Genomic DNA, 23,476 nt, shown 5'->3' on the forward strand with positions numbered 1-23,476 from the left:
GTTACTAGCGGGCATTTGGACTATGTAGGTTACCTAACGGGCACTTGGCCTATGTAGTTTCCGTATCGGGCACTTGGACTATGTTGGTTAACTTCGGGCACTAGGACTATGTAGGTTACCTTGCGGGCACTTTGACTATCTTGGTTACCTAGCGGGCACTTGGACTATGTACGTTAACTAGCGGACACTTGGAAGAACTAGGTTAACGAGCGGGCACTTTGACTATCTTGGTTACCTAGCGGGCACTTGGACTATGTAGGTTAACTAGCGGACACTTGGACGAATTAGGTTAACGAGTGGGCCCTTGGGCTATGTAGGTTACCTAGCGGGCACTTGGACTATCTAGGTTAGCTAACAGGTACTTGGACTATCTAGGTTACCTAGCGGGCATTTTGACTATGTAGATTACCTAGCGGGCACTAGGACTATCTAGGTTAGCTAACAGGCACTTGGAGAATCTAGGTTACCTAGCGGGCAGTTGGACTATGTAGGTTACCTAGCTGGCACTTGGACTATCTAGGTTACCTAACGGGCACTTGGACTATGCAGGTAACCTTGCGGGCACTTGGACAGTCTAGGTTACCTAGCGGGCACTTGGACTTGTATGTTAACGAACGGGCACTTGGACTATGTAGGTTGCCTAGCGGGCACTTGGTTTATCTAGGTTAGCTAACGGGCAATTGGATTATCTAAGTTACCTAGCGGGCACTTGAACTATGTAGGTTACCTAGCGGGCACTTGGACTATCTAGCTTCCCTAACGGGCACTTGGACTATGTAGGTTCCCTAGCGTGCACTTGTAGTATGTACGTCCCTTTGCGGACACTTGGACTAAGTTGGTTCCCTATCGGGCACTTGGACTATCTAGGTTACCTAGCGGGCACTTGGACTATGTACACACCCTAGCGGGCACTTGGACTATCTAGGTTACCTAGACGACACTTGGACTATGTACGTCCCCTAGTGGGCACTTGGACTATCTATGTTACCTAACGGGCAATAGGACTATCTAGGTTACCTAGTGGCACTTGGACTATCTAGGTTACCTAGCGGGCACTTGGACTATGTAGGTCAACTAGCGGGACCTTGGACTATCTAGGTGAGCTTACGGGCACTTGTACTATGTAGGTTAACTAGAGGGCACTTGCACCATCTAGGTTAACTAGCGGGCAATTGGACTATATAGGTTAACTAGCGGGCACTTGGATTAGCTAGGTTACCCTGCGGGCAATTGAACCATGTAGGTTAACTAGTTGGCCCTTGGACTATCTATGTTAGCTAAAGGGCACTTGGACTTGTAGGTTACCTAGCGGGCACTTGGACTATCTAGGCTCCCTATCGGGCACTTTGACTATGTAGGTTAACAAGCGGGCACTTGGACTATCTAGGTTCCCTAGCGTGCACTTGGTCTATGTACATACCCTAGCGGTCACTTGTACTATCTAGGTTACCTAGCGGGCACTTGGACTCTGTACGTTCCCTAGTGGGCACCTGGACTATCTAGGTTAACTAACGGTCACTAGGACTATCTAGGTTAACTAGCGGGCACATGGTCTATCTAGGTTACTTGGCGGGCACTTGGATTATGTAGTTCAACTAGCGGGTCCTTGGACTAACTAGGTTAGCTAAAGGGAACTTGGATTATGTAAGTTAACTAGCGGGCACTTGGACTATGTAGGTTAACTAGCGGACACTTGGACTATGTAGGTTAACTGGCGGACACTTGGACGATCTAGGTTAACTACCGGGCCCTTACACTATGTAGATTAACTAGCGGGCCCTTGGACTATGTGGGTACCCTAGCGGGCATTTGGACTATCTAGGTTACTTAACGGGCATTTCGACTATGTAGGTTCCCTAGCGGGCACTTGGATTATGTAGGTTCCCTTCTTGCTCTTGGAGTATGTAGGTTACTAGCGGGCATTTGGACAATGTAGGTTACCTCGCGGGCACTTGGACAATGTAGGTTAACAAGCGGGCACTTGGATTATCTAGGTTACCTAGCGGGCACTTAGACTATATAGGTTAACTAGCAGGCACTTGGACTATCTAGGTTACCTTGCGGGCACATGGACTATGTACGTTTCCTAGCTGGCACTTGGAATATCTATGTTAACTAGCGGGAACATGAACTATGTAGGTTCCCTATCGGGCAATTAGACTATGTGGGTTACATAGCGGGCACTTGGACTATGTAGGTTCCCTAGCGGGCACTTGGACTTTGTAGGTTACCTAGCAGCCCTTGGACTATGTAGGTTACCTAAGGGGCACTTGGACTATATAAGTTACCTAGAGGGCTCTTGGACTATGTAGGTTAACTAGCGGACACTTGGACTATGTAGGTTAACTAGCGGACACTTGGACGATCTAGGTTAACTAGCGGGCCCTTACACTATGTAGATTTACTAGCGGGCCCTTGGACTATGTGGGTACCCTAGCGGACATTTGGACTATCTAGGTTACCTAACGGGCATTTCGACTATGTAGGTTCCCTAGCGGGCACTTGGATTATGTAGGTTCCCTTCTTGCACTTGGAGTATGTAGGTTACTAGCGGGCATTTGGACTATGTAGGTTACCTCGCGGGCACTTGGACTATGTAGGTTAACTAGCGGGCACTTGGATTATCTAGGTTACCTAGCGGGCACTTAGACTATGTAGGTTAACTAGCAGGCACTTGGAGTATCTAGGTTACCTAGCGGGCAAATGGACTATGTACGTTTCCTAGCGGGCACTTGGACTATCTATGTTAACTAGCAGGCACATGGACTATGTAGGTTCCCTATCGGGCAATTAGACTATGTGGGTTACATAGCGGGTACTTGGACTATGTAGGTTCCCTAGCGAGCACATGGACTATGTAGGTTACCTAGCGGGCCCTTGGACTATCTAGGTTACCTAACGGGCACTTGGACTATATAAGTTACCTAGAGGGCTCTTGGACTATTTAGGTTAACTAACGGACACTTGGACGATGTAGGTTTACTAGCGGGCACTTGAACTATCTAGGTTACATAGCGGGCCCTTGGACTATGTAGGTTAACAAGCGGGCCCTTGGACTATCTAGGTTACCTAGCGGGCAAATGGACTATGTACGTTTCCTAGCGGGCACTTGGACTATCTATGTTAACTAGCAGGCACATGGACTATGTAGGTTCCCTATCAGGGCAATTAGACTATGTGGGTTACATAGCGGGCACTTGGACTATGTAGGTTCCCTAGCGGGCACTTGGACTATGTAGTTTACCTAGCGGGCCCTTGGACTATCTAGGTTACCTAACGGGCACTTGGACTATATAAGTTACCTAGAGGGCTCTTGGACTATTTAGGTTAACTAACGGACACTTGGACTATGTAGGTTTACTAGCGGGCACTTGAACTATCTAGGTTACATAGCGGGCCCTTGGACTATGTAGGTTAACTAGCGGGCCCTTGGACTATCTAGGTTACCTAACGGCCACTTGGACTATATAAGTTACCTAGAGGGCTCTTGGACTATGTAGGTTAACTAGCGGACACTTGGACTATGTAGGTTAACTAGCGGACACTTGAACGATCTAGGTTAACTAGCGGGCCCTTACACTATGTAGATTTACTAGCGGGCCCTTGGACTATGTGGGTACCCTAGCGGGCATTTGGACTATCTAGGTTACCTAACGGGCATTTCGACTATGTAGGTTCCCTAGCGGGCACTTGGATTATGTAGGTTCCCTTCTTGCACTTGGAGTATGTAGGTTACTAGCGGGCATTTGGACTATGTAGGTTACCTCGCGGGCACTTGGACTATGTAGGTTAACTAGCGGGCACTTGGATTATCTAGGTTACCTAGCGGGCACTTAGACTATGTAGGTTAACTAGCAGGCACTTGGACTATCTAGGTTACCTAGCGGGCAAATGGACTATGTACGTTTCCTAGCGGGCACTTGGACTATCTATGTTAACTAGCAGGCACATGGAATATGTAGGTTGCCTATCGGGCAATTAGACTATGTGGGTTACATAGCGGGTACTTGGACTATGTAGGTTCCCTAGCGGGCACATGGACTATGTAGGTTACCTAGCGGGCCCTTGGACTATCTAGGTTACCTAACGGGCACTTGGACTATATAAGTTACCTAGAGGGCTCTTGGACTATTTAGGTTAACTAACGGACACTTGGACGATGTAGGTTTACTAGCGGGCACTTGAACTATCTAGGTTACATAGCGGGCCCTTGGACTATGTAGGTTAACAAGCGGGCCCTTTGACTATCTAGGTTACCTAACGGGCACTTGGACTATATAAGTTACCTAGAGGGCTCTTGGACTATGTAGGTTAACTAGCGGACACTTGGACGATCTAGGTTAACTAGCGGGCCCTTACACTATGTAGATTTACTAGCGGGCCCTTGGACTATGTGGGTACCCTAGCGGGCATTTGGACTATCTAGGTTACCTAACGGGCATTTCGACTATGTAGGTTCCCTAGCGGGCACTTGGATTATGTAGGTTCCCTTCTTGCACTTGGAGTATGTAGGTTACTAGCGGGCATTTGGACTATGTAGGTTACCTCGCGGGCACTTGGACTATGTAGGTTAACTAGCGGGCACTTGGATTATCTAGGTTACCTAGCGGGCACTTAGACTATGTAGGTTAACTAGCAGGCACTTGGACTATCTAGGTTACCTAGCAGGCAAATGGACTATGTACGTTTCCTAGCTGGCACTTGGAATATCTATGTTAACTAGCGGGAACATGAACTATGTAGGTTCCCTATCGGGCAATTAGACTATGTGGGTTACATAGCGGGTACTTGGACTATGTAGGTTCCCTAGCGGGCACTTGGACTATGTAGGTTACCTAGCGGGCCCTTGGACTATCTAAGTTACCTAACGGGCACTTGGACTATATAAGTTGCCTAGAGGGCTCTTGGACTATTTAGGTTAACTAACGGACACTTGGACGATCTAGGTTTACTAGCGGGCACTTGAACTATCTAGGTTACATAGCGGGCCCTTGGACTATGTAGGTTAACTAGCGGGCCCTTGGACTATTTAGGTTATCTAAAAGGGACTTGGACTATCAGGTTAACTAGCGGTCCCTTGGACTATGTAGGTAACCTAGCGGGAACTTGGTCTGTCTAGGTTACCTAGCGGGCACTTGGACTACCTAGGTTAACTAACGGGCACTTGGACTATGTAGGTTACCTAGCGGGCACTTGGACTATCTAGGTTAGCTAAGGGGCACCTGGACTATCTAGGTTAACTTGCGGGCACTTTTACTATGTAGGTTAACTAGCAGACACTTGGACGAACTAGGTTAACTAGCGGGCTTTTGGACTATGTAGGTTACCTAGCGGGCACTTGGACTATCTAGGTTAATTAATAGGATCTTTGACTATCTAGGTTACCTAACGGTCACTTGGACAATTCAGGTAACCTGGTGGGCACTTGGACTGATTAGGTTACCTAGCGGGCACTTGGACTTCTAGGTTAATGAACGGGCATTTGGATTATGTAGGTTGCCTAGCGGGCACATGGACGATCAATGTTAGGTAACGGACACTTGGACTATCTAGGTTACCTAGCGGGAACTTGGACTATGTAGGTTACCTAGCGGGCACTTAGACTATCTAGGTTACCAAACGGGCACTTTGACTATCTAGGTTACCTAGTGGGCACTTGAACTATCTAGGTTAGCTAACAGGAACTTGGACTATATAGGTTACCTAGCGGGCACTAGGACTATGTAAGTTTCCTAGTGGTCACTTGGACTATCTAGGCTACCTAACGGGCACGTTTACTATGTAGGTTAACTAGCGGACACTTGGACGATCTAGGTTAACTAGCGGGCATTTGGAATATCTAGGTTAACTAGGGGGCCCTTGGACTATGTAGGTTAACTAGCGGGCACTTGGACTATCTAGGTTAGCTAACAGAAACATGGACTATCTAGGTTACCTAGCGGGCACTAGAAATATGTAGGTTACCTAGCGGTCACTTGGAGTATCTAGGCTACCTAACGGGCACTTGGACTACGTAGGTTAACTAGCGGACACTTGGACGATCTAGGTTAACTAGCGGGCAATTGGAATATCTAGGTTAACTAGGGGGCCCTTGGATTTTGTAGGTTAACTAGCGGGCACTTGGACGATCTACTTTAACTAGAAGGCACTTGGATTATCTAGGTTAACTAGCGGGCACTTGGACTATCTACGTTACCTAGCGGGCACTTGTTCTATGTACATACCCTAGCCGGCACATGGACTATCTGGGTTACCTAGCGGGCACTTGGAATATGTACGTCCCCTAGTGGGCACTTGGACTATCTAGGTTACCTAGCGGGCATTTGGACTATGTAGGTCAACTAGCGGGCCCTTGGACTATCTAGGTTAACTAACGGGCACTAGGACTATCTAGGTTAACTAGCGGGCACATGGTCTATCTAGGTTACTTGGCGGGCACTTGGATTATGTAGTTCAACTAGCGGGTCCTTGGACTATCTAGGTTAGCTAAAGGGAACTTGGATTATGTAAGTTAACTAGCGGGCACTTGGACTATGTAGGTTAACTAGCGGACACTTGGACTATGTAGGATAACTGGCGGACACTTGGACGATCTAGGTTAACTACCGGGCCCTTACACTATGTAGATTAACTAGCGGGCCCTTGGACTATGTGGGTACCCTAGCGGGCATTTGGACTATCTAGGTTACTTAACGGGCATTTCGACTATGTAGGTTCCCTAGCGGGCACTTGGATTATGTAGGTTCCCTTCTTGCTCTTGGAGTATGTAGGTTACTAGCGGGCATTTGGACAATGTAGGTTACCTCGCGGGCACTTGGACAATGTAGGTTAACTAGCGGGCACTTGGATTATCTAGGTTACCTAGCGGGCACTTAGACTATGTAGGTTAACTAGCAGGCACTTGGACTATCTAGGTTACCTAGCGGGCACATGGACTATGTACGTTTCCTAGCTGGCACTTGGAATATCTATGTTAACTAGCGGGAACATGAACTATGTAGGTTCCCTATCGGGCAATTAGACTATGTGGGTTACATAGCGGGCACTTGGACTATGTAGGTTCCCTAGCGGGCACTTGGACTTTGTAGGTTACCTAGCAGCCCTTGGACTATGTAGGTTACCTAAGGGGCACTTGGACTATATAAGTTACCTAGAGGGCTCTTGGACTATGTAGGTTAACTAGCGGACACTTGGACTATGTAGGTTAACTAGCGGACACTTGGACGATCTAGGTTAACTAGCGGGCCCTTACACTATGTAGATTTACTAGCGGGCCCTTGGACTATGTGGGTACCCTAGCGGGCATTTGGACTATCTAGGTTACCTAACGGGCATTTCGACTATGTAGGTTCCCTAGCGGGCACTTGGATTATGTAGGTTCCCTTCTTGCACTTGGAGTATGTAGGTTACTAGCGGGCATTTGGACTATGTAGGTTACCTCGCGGGCACTTGGACTATGTAGGTTAACTAGCGGGCACTTGGATTATCTAGGTTACCTAGCGGGCACTTAGACTATGTAGGTTAACTAGCAGGCACTTGGAGTATCTAGGTTACCTAGCGGGCAAATGGACTATGTACGTTTCCTAGCGGGCACTTGGACTATCTATGTTAACTAGCAGGCACATGGACTATGTAGGTTCCCTATCAGGGCAATTAGACTATGTGGGTTACATAGCGGGCACTTGGACTATGTAGGTTCCCTAGCGGGCACTTGGACTATGTAGGTTACCTAGCGGGCCCTTGGGCTATCTAGGTTGCCTAACGGGCACTTGGACTATATAAGTTACCTAGAGGGCTCTTGGACTATTTAGGTTAACTAACGGACACTTGGACGATGTAGGTTTACTAGCGGGCACTTGAACTATCTAGGTTACATAGCGGGCCCTTGGACTATGTAGGTTAACTAGCGGACCCTTGGACTATCTAGGTTACCTAACGGCCACTTGGACTATATAAGTTACCTAGAGGGCTCTTGGACTATGTAGGTTAACTAGCGGACACTTGGACTATGTAGGTTAACTAGCGGACACTTGGACGATCTAGGTTAACTAGCGGGCCCTTACACTATGTAGATTTACTAGCGGGCCCTTGGACTATGTGGGTACCCTAGCGGGCATTTGGACTATCTAGGTTACCTAACGGGCATTTCGACTATGTAGGTTCCCTAGCGGGCACTTGGATTATGTAGGTTCCCTTCTTGCACTTGGAGTATGTAGGTTACTAGCGGGCATTTGGACTATGTAGGTTACCTCGCGGGCACTTGGACTATGTAGGTTAACTAGCGGGCACTTGGATTATCTAGGTTACCTAGCGGGCACTTAGACTATGTAGGTTAACTAGCAGGCACTTGGAGTATCTAGGTTACCTAGCGGGCAAATGGACTATGTACGTTTCCTAGCGGGCACTTGGACTATCTATGTTAACTAGCAGGCACATGGACTATGTAGGTTCCCTATCAGGGCAATTAGACTATGTGGGTTACATAGCGGGCACTTGGACTATGTAGGTTCCCTAGCGGGCACTTGGACTATGTAGGTTACCTAGCGGGCCCTTGGACTATCTAAGTTACCTAACGGGCACTTGGACTATATAAGTTACCTAGAGGGCTCTTGGACTATTTAGGTTAACTAACGGACACTTGGACGATGTAGGTTTACTAGCGGGCACTTGAACTATCTAGGTTACATAGCGGGCCCTTGGACTATGTAGGTTAACTAGCGGGGCCTTGGACTATCTAGGTTACCTAACGTGCACTTGGACTATATAAGTTACCTAGAGGGCTCTTGGACTATGTAGGTTAACTAGCGGACACTTGGACGATCTAGGTTAACTAGCGGGCCCTTACACTATGCAGATTTACTAGCGGGCCCTTGGACTATGTGGGTACCCAAGCGGGCATTTGGACTATCTAGGTTACCTAACGGGCACTTGAAATATGTATGTTACTAGTGGGCATTTAGACTATGTAGGTTACCTAGCGGATACTTGGACTATGTAGGTTCCCTATCAGGGACTTGGACAATGTAGGTTAACTAGCGGGCCCTTGGACTATGTAGGTTTACTAGCGGGCACTTTGACGATCTAGGTTAGCAAACGGGCACTTGGACTATGTAGGTTACCTAGCAGGCACTTGGACTGTCTAGGTTACCTAGCGGGCACTTGGACTATCTAGGTTAACGAACGTGCCCTTGGACTATGTAGGTTACCCAGCGGGCACTTGGACTATCTAGGTTAACTAACGGGCACTTGGACTATGTAGGTTGCCTAGCGGGCACTTGGATTATGTTGGTTCCCTATCGGGCACTTGGACTATGTAGGTTACCTAGCGGGCACTTGGACTATCTAGGTTAGCTAAGGGGCACCTGGACTATCTAGGTTAACTAGCGGGCACTTTTACTATGTAGGTTAACTAGCAGACACTTGGAAGAACTAGGTTAACGAGCGGGCTTTTGGGCTATGTAGGTTTCCTAGCGGGCACTTGGACTATCTAGGTTAGTTAACAGGATCTTGGACTATCTAGGTTACCTAACGGGCACTTGGACTATGCAGGTAACCTGGCGGGCACTTGGACTGACTAGGTTACCTAGCGGGCACTTGGACTTTAGGTTAACGAACGGGCACTTGGACTATGTAGGTTGCCTAGCGGGCACTTGGACGATCTATGTTAGGTAACGGACACTTGGACTATCTAGGTTACCTAGCGGGAAGTTGGACTATGTAGGTTACCTAGCGGGCACTTAGACTATCTAGGTTACCTAACGGGCACTTTGACTATCTAGGTTACCTAGCGGGCACTTGGACTATCTAGGTTAGCTAACAGGAACTTGGACTATCTAGGTTACCTAGCGGGCACTAGGACTATGTAGGTTTCCTAGCGGTCACTTGGACGATCTAGGTTAACTAGCAACTAGCAGGCACTTGGAATATCTAGGTTAACTAGGGGGCCCTAGGACTATGTAGGTTAACTAGCGGGCACTTGCACTATCTAGGTTAGCTAACAGGAACATGGACTATCTAGGTTACCTAGCGGGCAATAGGACTATGTAGGTTACCTAGTGGGCAATAGGACTATGTATGTTACCTAGCGGTCACTTGGAGTATCTAGGCTACCTAACGGGCACGTGGACTACGTAGGTTAACTAGCGGACACTTGGACGATCTAGGTTAACTAGCGGGCACATGGAATATCTAGGTTAACTAGCGGGCCCTTGGACTATGTAGGTTAGCTAGCGGGCACTTAGACAATCTAGGTTAACTAGCGGGATCTTGGACTATGTAGGTTAACTAGTGGGCCCGTGGACTATGTAGGTTAACTAGCGGGCACTTGGATGATCTAGATTAACTAGCGGGCACTTGGACTATCTAGGTTACCTAGCGGGCACTTGGACGATGCAGGTTCCCTAGCTTGCACTTGGACTATCTAGGCTCCCTATCGGGCACATGGACTATGTAGGTTAACTAGCGGGCACTTGGACTATCTAGGTTACCTAGCGGGCACTTGGTCTATGTACATACCCTAGCGGGCACTTGGACTATCTAGGTTACCTAGCGGGCACTTGGACTATGTACGTCCCCTAGTGGGCACTTGGACTATCTAGGTTAACTAACGGGCACTAGGACTATCTAGGTTAACTATCGGGCACTTGGTCTATCTAGGTTACTTGGCGGGCACCTGGACTATGTAGGTCAACTAGCGGGCTCATGGACTATCTAGGTTAGCTAACGGGCACTTGGATTATGTAAGTTAACTAGTGGGCCCTTAGATTATCTAGGTTAGCTAACGGGCACTTGGACTATGAAGGTTACCTAGCGTGCCCTTGAACTATCTACGTTACCTAGCTGGTACTTGGACTATCTAGCTTAACTAACGGGCACTTGGACTATGTAAGTTCCCTAGCGGGCACTTGGATTATGTAAGTTACCTATCAGGCCTTTGGACTATGTTGGTTACTAGCGGGCATTTGGTCTATGTAGGTTACCTAACGGGCACTTGGACTATGTAGTTTCCGTATCGGGCACTTGGACTATGTTGGTTAACTTCGGGCACTAGGACTATGTAGGTTACCTTGCGGGCACTTTGACTATCTTGGTTACCTAGCAGGCACTTGGACTATGTACGTTAACTAGCGGACACTTGGACGAACTAGGTTAACGAGCCGGCACTTTGACTATCTTGGTTACCTAGCGGGCACTTGGACTATGTAGGTTAACTAGCGGACACTTGGACGAATTAGGTTAACGAGTGGGCCCTTGGGCTTTGTAGGTTACCTAGCGGGCACTTGGACTATCTAGGTTAGCTAACAGGTACTTGGACTATCTAGGTTACCTAGCGGGCATTTTGACTATGTAGATTACCTAGCGGGCACTAGGACTATCTAGGTTAGCTAACAGGCACTTGGAGAATCTAGGTTACCTAGCGGGCAGTTGGACTATGTAGGTTACCTAGCTGGCACTTGGACTATCTAGGTTACCTAACGGGCACTTGGACTATGCAGGTAACCTTGCGGGCACTTGGACAGTCTAGGTTACCTAGCGGGCACTTGGACTTGTATGTTAACGAACGGGCACTTGGACTATGTAGGTTGCCTAGCGGGCACTTGGATTATCTAGGTTAGCTAACGGGCAATTGGATTATCTAAGTTACCTAGCGGGCACTTGAACTATGTAGGTTACCTAGCGGGCACTTGGACTATCTAGGTTCCCTAACGGGCACTTGGACTATGTAGGTTCCCTAGCGTGCACTTGTAGTATGTACGTCCCTTTGCGGACACTTGGACTAAGTTGGTTCCCTATCGGACACTTGGACTATCTAGGTTACCTAGCGGGCACTTGGACTATGTACACACCCTAGCGGGCACTTGGACTATCTAGGTTACCTAGACGACACTTGGACTATGTACGTCCCCTAGTGGGCACTTGGACTATCTATGTTACCTAACGGGCAATAGGACTATCTAGGTTACCTAGTGGCACTTGGACTATCTAGGTTACCTAGCGGGCACTTGGACTATGTAGGTCAACTAGCGGGACCTTGGACTATCTAGGTGAGCTTACGGGCACTTGTACTATGTAGGTTAACTAGAGGGCACTTGGACTATGTAGGTTAACTAGCGGGCACTTGCACCATCTAGGTTAACTAGCGGGCAATTGGACTATATAGGTTAACTAGCAGGCACTTGGATTAGCTAGGTTACCCTGCGGGCAATTGTACCATGTAGGTTAACTAGTTGGCCCTTGGACTATCTAGGTTAGCTAAAGGGCACTTGGACTTGTAGGTTACCTAGCGGGCACTTGGACTATCTAGGCTCCCTATCGGGCACTTTGACTATGTAGGTTAACAAGCGGGCACTTGGACTATCTAGGTTCCCTAGCGTGCACTTGGTCTATGTACATACCCTAGCGGTCACTTGTACTATCTAGGTTACCTAGCGGGCACTTGGACTATGTACGTTCCCTAGTGGGCACCTGGACTATCTAGGTTAACTAACGGGCACTAGGACTATCTAGGTTAACCAGCGGGCACATGGTCTATCTAGGTTACTTGGCGGGCACTTGGATTATGTAGTTCAACTAGCGGGTCCTTGGACTATCTAGGTTAGCTAAAGGGAACTTGGATTATGTAAGTTAACTAGCGGGCACTTGGACTATGTAGGTTAACTAGCGGACACTTGGACTATTTAGGTTAACTGGCGGACACTTGTACGATCTAGGTTAACTACCGGGCCCTTACACTATGTAGATTAACTAGCGGGCCCTTGGACTATGTGGGTACCCTAGCGGGCATTTGGACTATCTAGGTTACTTAACGGGCATTTCGACTATGTAGGTTCCCTAGCGGGCACTTGGATTATGTAGGTTCCCTTCTTGCTCTTGGAGTATGTAGGTTACTAGCGGGCATTTGGACAATGTAGGTTACCTCGCGGGCACTTGGACAATGTAGGTTAACTAGCGGGCACTTGGATTATCTAGGTTACCTAGCGGGCACTTAGACTATGTAGGTTAACTAGCAGGCACTTGGACTATCTAGGTTACCTAGCGGGCACATGGACTATGTACGTTTCCTAGCTGGCACTTGGAATATCTATGTTAACTAGCGGGAACATGAACTATGTAGGTTCCCTATCGGGCAATTAGACTATGTGGGTTACATAGCGGGCACTTGGACTATGTAGGTTCCCTAGCGGGCACTTGGACTTTGTAGGTTACCTAGCAGCCCTTGGACTATGTAGGTTACCTAAGGGGCACTTGGACTATATAAGTTACCTAGAGGGCTCTTGGACTATGTAGGTTAACTAGCGGACACTTGGACTATGTAGGTTAACTAGCGGACACTTGGACGATCTAGGTTAACTAGCGGGCCCTTACACTATGTAGATTTACTAGCGGGCCCTTGGACTATGTGGGTACCCTAGCGGGCATTTGGACTATCTAGGTTACCTAACGGGCATTTCGACTATGTAGGTTCCCTAGCGGGCACTTGGATTATGTAGGTTCCCTTCTTGCACTTGGAGTATGTAGGTTACTAGCGGGCATTTGGACTATGTAGGTTACCTCGCGGGCACTTGGACTATGTAGGTTAACTAGCGGGCACTTGGATTATCTAGGTTACCTAGCGGGCACTTAGACTATGTAGGTTAACTAGCAGGCCCTTGGACTATCTAGGTTACCTAGCGGGCAAATGGACAATGTACGTTTCCTAGCGGGCACTTGGACTATCTATGTTAACTAGCAGGCACATGGACTATGTAGGTTCCCTATCAGGGCAATTAGACTATGTGGGTTACATAGCGGGCACTTGGACTATGTAGGTTCCCTAGCGGGCACTTGGACTATGTAGGTTACCTAGCGGGCCCTTGGACTATCTAGGTTACCTAACGGGCACTTGGACTATATAAGTTACCTAGAGGGCTCTTGGACTATTTAGGTTAACTAACGGACACTTGGACGATGTAGGTTTACTAGCGGGTACTTGAACTATCTAGGTTACATAGCGGGCCCGTGGACTATGTAGGTTAACTAGCGGGCCCTTGGACTATCTAGGTTACCTAACGGGCACTTGGACTATATAAGTTACCTAGAGGGCTCTTGGATTATGTAGGTTAACTAGCGGACACTTGGACTATGTAGGTTAACTAGCGGACACTTGGACGATCTAGGTTAACTAGCGGGCCCTTACACTATGTAGATTTACTAGCGGGCCCTTGGACTATGTGGGTACCCTAGCGGGCATTTGGACTATCTAGGTTACCTAACGGGCATTTCGACTATGTAGGTTCCCTAGCGGGCACTTGGATTATGTAGGTTCCCTTCTTGAACTTGGAGTATGTAGGTTACTAGCGGGCATTTGGACTATGTAGGTTACCTCGCGGGCACTTAGACTATGTAGGTTAACTAGCGGGCACTTGGATTATCTAGGTTACCTAGCGGGCACTTAGACTATGTAGGTTAACTAGCAGGCACTTGGACTATCTAGGTTACCTAGCAGGCAAATGGACTATGTACGTTTCCTAGCTGGCACTTGGAATATCTATGTTAACTAGCGGGAACATGAACTATGTAGGTTCCCTATCGGGCAATTAGACTATGTGGGTTACATAGCGGGTACTTGGACTATGTAGGTTCCCTAGTGGGCACTTGGACTATGTAGGTTACCTAGCGGGCCCTTGGACTATCTAGGTTACCTAACGGGCACTTGGACTATATAAGTTACCTAGAGGGCTCTTGGACTATTTAGGTTAACTAACGGACACTTGGACGATGTAGGTTTACTAGCGGGCACTTGAACTATCTAGGTTACATAGCGGGCCCTTGGACTATGTAGGTTAACTAGCGGGCCCTTGGACTATGTAGGTTAACTAGAAGGGACTTGGACTATCAGGTTAACTAGCGGTCCCTTGGACTATGTAGGTAACCTAGCGGGAACTTGGTCTGTCTAGGTTACCTAGCGGGCACTTGGATTATCTAGGTTAACTAAGGGGCACTTGGACTATGTAGGTTACCTAGCGGGCACTTGGACTATCTAGGTTAGCTAAGGGGCACCTGGACTATCTAGGTTAACTTGCGGACACTTTTACTATGTAGGTTAAGTAGCAGACACTTGGACGAACTAGGTTAACTAGCGGGCTTTTGGACTATGTAGGTTACCTAGCGGGCACTTGGACTATCTAGGTTAGTTAACAGGATCTTGGACTATCTAGGTTACCTAACGGGCACTTGGACAATTCAGGTAACCTGGTGGGCACTTGGACTGATTAGGTTACCTAGCGGGCACTTGGACTTCTAGGTTAATGAACGGGCACTTGGATTATGTAGGTTGCCTAGCGGGCACATGGACGATCAATGTTAGGTAACGGACACTTGGACTATCTAGGTTACCTAGCGGGAATTTGGACTATGTAGGTTACCTAGCGGGCACTTAGACTATCTAGGTTACCAAACGGGCACTTTGACTATCTAGGTTACCTAGTGGGCACTTGAACTATCTAGGTTAGCTAACAGGAACTTGGACTATATAGGTTACCTAGCGGGCACTAGGACTATGTAAGTTTCCTAGTGGTCACTTGGACTATCTAGGCTACCTAACGGGCACGTTTACTATGTAGGTTAGCTAGCGGACACTTGGACGATCTAGGTTAACTAGCGGGCATTTGGAATATCTAGGTTAACTAGGGGGCCCTTGGACTATGTAGGCTAACTAGCGGGCACTTGGACTATCTAGGTTAGCTAACAGAAACATGGACTATCTAGGTTACCTAGCGGGCACTAGGACTATGTAGGTTACCTAGCGGTCACTTGGAGTATCTAGGCTACCTAACGGGCACTTGGACTACGTAGGTTAATTAGCGGACACTTGGACGATCTAGGTTAACTAGCGGGCAATTGGAATATCTAGGTTAACTAGGGGGCCCTTGGATTTTGTAGGTTAACTAGCGGGCACTTGGATGATCTAGTTTAACTAGAAGGCACTTGGATTATCTAGGTTAACTAGCGGGCACTTGGACTATCTACGTTACCTAGCAGGCACTTGTTCTATGTACATACCCTAGCCGGCACATGGACTATCTGGGTTACCTAGCGGGCACTTGGAATATGTACGTCCCCTAGTGGGCACTTGGACTATCTAGGTTACCTAGCGGGCATTTGGACTATGTAGGTCAACTAGCGGGCCCTTGGACTATCTAGGTTAGCTAACGGGCAATTTGTATTATGTAGGTTAACTAATGGGCACTTGGACTATGTAGGTTAACTAGCGGGCACTATTACTTTCTAGGTTACCCAGCGAGCACTTGGATTATCTAGGTTAACGAACGGGCACTTGGACTATGTAGGTTACATAGACGCCACTTGGACTATCTAGGTTAGCTAACAGGCACTTGGACTATCTAGTTTCCCTAGCGGGCACTTGTACTATCTAGGTTACCTAGCTGGCACTTGGACTATGTAGGTCAACTAGCGGGCCCTTGGACTATCTACGTTAGCTAACGGGCACTTGGACTATCTAGGTTACCTAACGGGCACTTGGATTATGTAGGTTCCCTAGCGGGCACTTAGACTATGTAGGTTTCCTTGCGGGCATTTGGACTATGTAGGTTACCTAGCGAGCACTTGGACTATGTAGGTTCCCTAACGGGCACTTGCATTATGTAGGTTCCCTAGCGGTCACGTGGACTATGTACGCTCTCTAGAAGGCACTTGGACTATGTAGGTTACCTATCGGGCACTTTGACTATGTAGGTTAACTAGCGGGCACATGGACTATCCAGGTTACGAAGCGGGCAAATGGACTATCGAGGTTAACGAACGGATACTTGGACTATGTAGGTAATCTAGCGGGTACTTGGACTGTCTAGGTTACATAGTGGGGACTTGGACTATCTAGGTTAACGAACGGGCACTTGGACTATGTAGGTTAGCTAACAGGCACCTGGACAATCTAGGTTAGGTAACGGGCACTTGGACTATCTAGGTTACCTAGTGGGAACTTGGACGATGTTGGTTACCTAGCGGCCACTTTGACTATCTTGGTTACCTAGCGGACACTTGGACGAACTAGGTTTACTGGCAGGCCCTTGGACTATGTAGGTTACCTAGCGGTCACATGGACTATCTAGGATAGCTAACGGGTATATGGGCTATCCAGGTTACATAGCGGGCACTTGGACTATGTAGGTTAACTAGCCGGCACTTGGACTATGTAGGTCAACTAGCGGGCCATTGAACTATCTAGGTTAGCTAACGGGCACTTGGACTATCTAGGTTACCTAACGGGCACTTGGATTATGTAGGTTCCCTAGCGGGCACTTAGACTATGTAGGTTTCCTTGCGGGCATTTGGACTATGTAGGTTACCTAGCGAGCACTTGGACTATGTAGGTTCCCTAATGGGCACTTGCACTATGTAGGTTCCTTAGCGGTCACGTGGAATATGTAGGCTCCCTAGAAGGCACTTGGACTATGTAGGTTACCTATCGCGCACTTTGACTATGTTGGTTATCTAGCGGGCACTTGGACTATCCAGGTTACGAAGCGGGCACTTGGACTATGTAGGTTACCAAACGGGCACTTGGACTATCTAGGTTAACGAACGAACACTTGGACTATGTATGTAACCTAGCGGGCACTTGGACTGTATAGGTTACATAGCGGGCACTTGGACTATCTAGGTTAACGAACGGGCACTTGGACTATGTAGGTTACCTAACAGGCACTTGGACTACCTAGGTTACCTAGCAGGCACTTGGACGATGTAGGTTACCTAGCGGACACTTGGACGATTTAGGTTAACTAGCAGGCACTTGGACTATCTAGGTTAACTAGCGGGCCCTTGGACTATCTAGGTTAACTAGCAGGCACTTGGACTATCTAGGTTACCTAGCGGGCACATGGACTATGTACGTTTCCTAGCTGGCACTTGGAATATCTATGTTAACTAGCGGGAACATGAACTATGTAGGTTCCCTATCGGGCAATTAGACTATGTGGGTTACATAGCGGGCACTTGGACTATGTAGGTTCCCTAGCGGGCACTTGGACTTTGTAGGTTACCTAGCAGCCCTTGGACTATGTAGGTTACCTAAGGGGCACTTGGACTATATAAGTTACCTAGAGGGCTCTTGGACTATGTAGGTTAACTAGCGGACACTTGGACTATGTAGGTTAACTAGCGGACACTTGGACGATCTAGGTTAACTAGCGGGCCCTTACACTATGTAGATTTACTAGCGGGCCCTTGGACTATGTGGGTACCCTAGCGGGCATTTGGACTATCTAGGTTACCTAACGGGCATTTCGACTATGTAGGTTCCCTAGCGGGCACTTGGATTATGTAGGTTCCCTTCTTGCACTTGGAGTATGTAGGTTACTAGCGGGCATTTGGACTATGTAGGTTACCTCGCGGGCACTTGGACTATGTAGGTTAACTAGCGGGCACTTGGATTATCTAGGTTACCTAGCGGGCACTTAGACTATGTAGGTTAACTAGCAGGCCCTTGGACTATCTAGGTTACCTAGCGGGCAAATGGACAATGTACGTTTCCTAGCGGGCACTTGGACTATCTATGTTAACTAGCAGGCACATGGACTATGTAGGTTCCCTATCAGGGCAATTAGACTATGTGGGTTACATAGCGGGCACTTGGACTATGTAGGTTCCCTAGCGGGCACTTGGACTATGTAGGTTACCTAGCGGGCCCTTGGACTATCTAGGTTACCTAACGGGCACTTGGACTATATAAGTTACCTAGAGGGCTCTTGGACTATTTAGGTTAACTAACGGACACTTGGACGATGTAGGTTTACTAGCGGGTACTTGAACTATCTAGGTTACATAGCGGGCCCGTGGACTATGTAGGTTAACTAGCGGGCCCTTGGACTATCTAGGTTACCTAACGGGCACTTGGACTATATAAGTTACCTAGAGGGCTCTTGGATTATGTAGGTTAACTAGCGGACACTTGGACTATGTAGGTTAACTAGCGGACACTTGGACGATCTAGGTTAACTAGCGGGCCCTTACACTATGTAGATTTAGTAGCGGGCCCTTGGACTATGTGGGTACCCTAGCGGGCATTTGGACTATCTAGGTTACCTAACGGGCATTTCGACTATGTAGGTTCCCTAGCGGGCACTTGGATTATGTAGGTTCCCTTCTTGCACTTGGAGTATGTAGGTTACTAGCGGGCATTTGGACTATGTAGGTTACCTCGCGGGCACTTAGACTATGTAGGTTAACTAGCGGGCACTTGCATTATCTAGGTTACCTAGCGGGCACTTAGACTATGTAGGTTAACTAGCAGGCACTTGGACTATCTAGGTTACCTAGCAGGCAAATGGACTATGTACGTTTCCTAGCTGGCACTTGGAATATCTATGTTAACTAGCGGGAACATGAACTATGTAGGTTCCCTATCGGGCAATTAGACTATGTGGGTTACATAGCGGGTACTTGGACTATGTAGGTTCCCTAGTGGGCACTTGGACTATGTAGGTTACCTAGCGGGCCCTTGGACTATCTAGGTTACCTAACGGGCACTTGGACTATATAAGTTACCTAGAGGGCTCTTGGACTATTTAGGTTAACTAACGGACACTTGGACGATGTAGGTTTACTAGCGGGCACTTGAACTATCTAGGTTACATAGCGGGCCCTTGGACTATGTAGGTTAACTAGCGGGCCCTTGGACTATGTAGGTTAACTAGAAGGGACTTGGACTATCAGGTTAACTAGCGGTCCCTTGGACTATGTAGGTAACCTAGCGGGAACTTGGTCTGTCTAGGTTACCTAGCGGGCACTTGGACTATCTAGGTTAACTAAGGGGCACTTGGACTATGTAGGTTACCTAGCGGGCACTTGGACTATCTAGGTTAGCTAAGGGGCACCTGGACTATCTAGGTTAACTTGCGGACACTTTTACTATGTAGGTTAAGTAGCAGACACTTGGACGAACTAGGTTAACTAGCGGGCTTTTGGACTATGTAGGTTACCTAGCGGGCACTTGGACTATCTAGGTTAGTTAACAGGATCTTGGACTATCTAGGTTACCTAACGGGCACTTGGACAATTCAGGTAACCTGGTGGGCACTTGGACTGATTAGGTTACCTAGCGGGCACTTGGACTTCTAGGTTAATGAACGGGCACTTGGATTATGTAGGTTGCCTAGCGGGCACATGGACGATCAATGTTAGGTAACGGACACTTGGACTATCTAGGTTACCTAGCGGGAATTTGGACTATGTAGGTTACCTAGCGGGCACTTAGACTATCTAGGTTACCAAACGGGCACTTTGACTATCTAGGTTACCTAGTGGGCACTTGAACTATCTAGGTTAGCTAACAGGAACTTGGACTATATAGGTTACCTAGCGGGCACTAGGACTATGTAAGTTTCCTAGTGGTCACTTGGACTATCTAGGCTACCTAACGGGCACGTTTACTATGTAGGTTAGCTAGCGGACACTTGGACGATCTAGGTTAACTAGCGGGCATTTGGAATATCTAGGTTAACTAGGGGGCCCTTGGACTATGTAGGCTAACTAGCGGGCACTTGGACTATCTAGGTTAGCTAACAGAAACATGGACTATCTAGGTTACCTAGCGGGCACTAGGACTATGTAGGTTACCTAGCGGTCACTTGGAGTATCTAGGCTACCTAACGGGCACTTGGACTACGTAGGTTAATTAGCGGACACTTGGACGATCTAGGTTAACTAGCGGGCAATTGGAATATCTAGGTTAACTAGGGGGCCCTTGGATTTTGTAGGTTAACTAGCGGGCACTTGGATGATCTAGTTTAACTAGAAGGCACTTGGATTATCTAGGTTAACTAGCGGGCACTTGGACTATCTACGTTACCTAGCAGGCACTTGTTCTATGTACATACCCTAGCCGGCACATGGACTATCTGGGTTACCTAGCGGGCACTTGGAATATGTACGTCCCCTAGTGGGCACTTGGACTATCTAGGTTACCTAGCGGGCATTTGGACTATGTAGGTCAACTAGCGGGCCCTTGGACTATCTAGGTTAGCTAACGGGCAATTTGTATTATGTAGGTTAACTAATGGGCACTTGGACTATGTAGGTTAACTAGCGGGCACTATTACTTTCTAGGTTACCCAGCGAGCACTTGGATTATCTAGGTTAACGAACGGGCACTTGGACTATGTAGGTTACATAGACGCCACTTGGACTATCTAGGTTAGCTAACAGGCACTTGGACTATCTAGTTTCCCTAGCGGGCACTTGTACTATCTAGGTTACCTAGCTGGCACTTGGACTATGTAGGTCAACTAGCGGGCCCTTGGACTATCTACGTTAGCTAACGGGCACTTGGACTATCTAGGTTACCTAACGGGCACTTGGATTATGTAGGTTCCCTAGCGGGCACTTAGACTATGTAGGTTTCCTTGCGGGCATTTGGACTATGTAGGTTACCTAGCGAGCACTTGGACTATGTAGGTTCCCTAACGGGCACTTGCATTATGTAGGTTCCCTAGCGGTCACGTGGACTATGTACGCTCTCTAGAAGGCACTTGGACTATGTAGGTTACCTATCGGGCACTTTGACTATGTAGGTTAACTAGCGGGCACATGGACTATCCAGGTTACGAAGCGGGCAAATGGACTATCGAGGTTAACGAACGGATACTTGGACTATGTAGGTAATCTAGCGGGTACTTGGACTGTCTAGGTTACATAGTGGGGACTTGGACTATCTAGGTTAACGAACGGGCACTTGGACTATGTAGGTTAGCTAACAGGCACCTGGACAATCTAGGTTAGGTAACGGGCACTTGGACTATCTAGGTTACCTAGTGGGAACTTGGACGATGTTGGTTACCTAGCGGCCACTTTGACTATCTTGGTTACCTAGCGGACACTTGGACGAACTAGGTTTACTGGCGGGCCCTTGGACTATGTAGGTTACCTAGCGGTCACATGGACTATCTAGGATAGCTAACGGGTATATGGGCTATCCAGGTTACATAGCGGGCACTTGGACTATGTAGGTTAACTAGCCGGCACTTGGACTATGTAGGTCAACTAGCGGGCCATTGAACTATCTAGGTTAGCTAACGGGCACTTGGACTATCTAGGTTACCTAACGGGCACTTGGATTATGTAGGTTCCCTAGCGGGCACTTAGACTATGTAGGTTTCCTTGCGGGCATTTGGACTATGTAGGTTACCTAGCGAGCACTTGGACTATGTAGGTTCCCTAATGGGCACTTGCACTATGTAGGTTCCTTAGCGGTCACGTGGACTATGTAGGCTCCCTAGAAGGCACTTGGACTATGTAGGTTACCTATCGCGCACTTTGACTATGTTGGTTATCTAGCGGGCACTTGGACTATCCAGGTTACGAAGCGGGCACTTGGACTATGTAGGTTACCAAACGGGCACTTGGACTATCTAGGTTAACGAACGAACACTTGGACTATGTATGTAACCTAGCGGGCACTTGGACTGTCTAGGTTACATAGCGAGCACTTGGACTATCTAGGTTAACGAACGGGCACTTGGACTATGTAGGTTACCTAACAGGCACTTGGACTACCTAGGTTACCTAGCAGGCACTTGGACGATGTAGGTTACCTAGCGGACACTTGGACGATTTAGGTTAACTAGCAGGCACTTGGACTATCTAGGTTAACTAGCGGGCCCTTGGACTATCTAGGTTTACTAGCGGGCACTTGGACTATCTAGGTTAGCTACCGGACAATTGGACTATCAAGGTTACCTAACGGGCACTTGGACTATATAGGTTACCTTGCGGGCACTTGGACTATCTAGGTTACCTAGCAGGCACTTTGACTATCTAGGTTAACTAACGGGCATGTGGACTATGTAGGTTGCCTAGCAAGCACTTGGACTATATAGGTTCCCTAGCGGGCACTTGGACTATGTAAGTTCCCTAGCGGTTACTTGGACTGTCTAGGTTAACTAGTGGGCAATTGGACTGTCTAGCTTACCTAGTGGGCACTTGGACTATGTAGTTTACCTATCAGGCACTTGGACTATGTAGGTTAACTAGCGGGCATTTGGACTATCTAGGTTACCTAGCGGGCACTTGGACTATGTATGTTACCTAGCGGGCAATTGGCCTATCTACGTTAACTAGCGGGCACTTGGACTATGTAGGTTAACGAACAGGCACTTGGACTATGTAGGTAACCTAGTGGTCACTTGGCCTGTCTCGGTTACCTAGCAGGCACTTGGAATATGTAGGTTAACTAGCGGGCACTTGGACTATCTAGGTTAACTAGCGGGCCCTTGGGCTATGTAGGTTAGCTAACAGGAACTTGGAGTATCTAGGATACCTAGTGGGCACTTTGACTATGTAGATTACCTAGCGGTCACTTGGACTATCTAGGGTAGCTAACGGGTACTTGGGCTATCTAGGTTACCTAGCGGGCAATTGGACTATGTAGGTTAACTAGCGGGCACTTGGACTATGTAGGTCAACTAGCTAGCGGGCC

This window comes from Tenrec ecaudatus, unplaced genomic scaffold, assembly GCF_050624435.1.
Source record: "Tenrec ecaudatus isolate mTenEca1 unplaced genomic scaffold, mTenEca1.hap1 Scaffold_200, whole genome shotgun sequence".
NCBI classification, from domain to species: domain Eukaryota; kingdom Metazoa; phylum Chordata; class Mammalia; order Afrosoricida; family Tenrecidae; genus Tenrec; species Tenrec ecaudatus.